At 40.9% G+C, this 1,469-nt stretch overlaps 1 protein-coding gene across 1 annotated transcript in view; it reads left to right on the top strand.

Annotated features, from left to right (window-relative positions):
• ROS1 (ROS proto-oncogene 1, receptor tyrosine kinase) overlaps nucleotides 1–1,469 on the top strand; it is a 199,255-nt gene that overhangs the window by 158,551 nt on the left and 39,235 nt on the right. The gene's annotated exons all lie outside the window — the stretch shown is intronic.

Below are 1,469 nucleotides of genomic sequence, written 5' to 3'. Positions count from 1 at the left end.
TGGTGAACTAGATAGAAAGACTGCACAAACCCTCTTCAACAAAGAAAATGGAAACCAATTAACACAGACACAGAAGATAATCTTGGACCCCTGAGCCTTGAAGGCAAGAAGAATTTGCGTGAAAATACCAGAAAAGGAGACATAAGGAGCTGCAGTCTGGCAGCGATCCTAAGCAATCCTGACAGCACAGACAGATTGGAGATTCCTGAGTGGTGGTAGGACCTAAGAATTAACCTAAAAATCAACCCTGCTAGCCAGGGACTGCACAGAGGACTGCTCTGGTGGCTGGGTAATAAACGGAGAAGAAGAAGAGAAAGGTGGGCTGATCTGTGGACTTTTGCTGGTCCGGAGAGTGCCACCATTTTGAAGGTTTAAAAGCGGCTTGACTATTTTGGATATTTAAAGAGACAGCACTCTTGCAGATTCCAGGGGCTTAAGAACACGTTCTGCTTTCCAGCAACCCCAAAGGCACTTCGGACATGCAAGACTGACAAGGTGTGACATTCCTCTTGTTACTCTTATACCCCACACCTGCTTGGTGAACGGAGGTGCAGCCATCCCCCACTCCCACTTACCTTCTGGGCCCACAGGAACTCCATCACAGTCTGTGTGCTCAGAGCCTGTGTTCCCTGCTCTGTCCTCCACCGATTTTTTTTCTTCCTCTTTTTTTCTTTTTCACTTTCTTTTTTTTTGGTGATTAGTTTGCTTGTATTTGTCTGTTTAAAAACAACTATTATTATTAATATTTTTGTCCTTTTTACTATTATTCTTAATCTTCCCCTCCGAGGTCCTAGTTTTCAGTATTTTTTTATTTACCTTTTCCTGGTTGAAATTCTTTTTTTTTTTTTTTAATTTAAGTGGGGTTTTTTTTTCCTTTTTTTTTTTTATTTTCCCATTTTTTTTCCTTCATTATTCTCCTTCTGTACTTTTTGCCCTTATTGCCCTATCCCTAGATATTGTAGGTTTTCTTGTTTTTCCTTCTTCTTTTTCCCTTTTTTCTTTTTTTGGTTACTGTTCCTGTGGGATTACATGGTGTGTTTTTTGTCCATGTGCTTTCAGTTTTTTGATGGTTATTCAATTGTAATTTGTGTCTAACTGAGTAGGAGACAGCAACAGTCCCCATCAGACACAACTACACTCACACCTCCTGCAACTTCACTTACTGAGTGAGAGCCACTACCTTCTTCTCCACCAACAGCCTAACGATAAAAAACCACCAAGAAGAGCCTGAATCACCCTTGGCTTCTCTTCACAAACAGTTAACTGAGATATAAATACAACAACAGCCAACATTATTCTCAATGGAGAGAGACTGAAACCATTCCTCTTGAGAACAGGGACCAGACAAGGATGCCCGCTATCACCACTTTTATTCAACATTGTACTGGAAGTCCTAGCCAGGGCCATAAGGCAAGAAAGGGAAATCAAAGGCATCCAAATTGGTAAGGAAGAATTCAAACTATTCCTAT

Source organism: Orycteropus afer, unplaced genomic scaffold (assembly GCF_000298275.1).
Source record: "Orycteropus afer afer isolate SDZICR_OR568_19922 unplaced genomic scaffold, OryAfe1.0 scaffold00596, whole genome shotgun sequence".
NCBI classification, from domain to species: domain Eukaryota; kingdom Metazoa; phylum Chordata; class Mammalia; order Tubulidentata; family Orycteropodidae; genus Orycteropus; species Orycteropus afer.
Note: the sequence above shows the minus strand (reverse complement) of the source record. Positions and strands in the feature narration are given on the sequence as shown.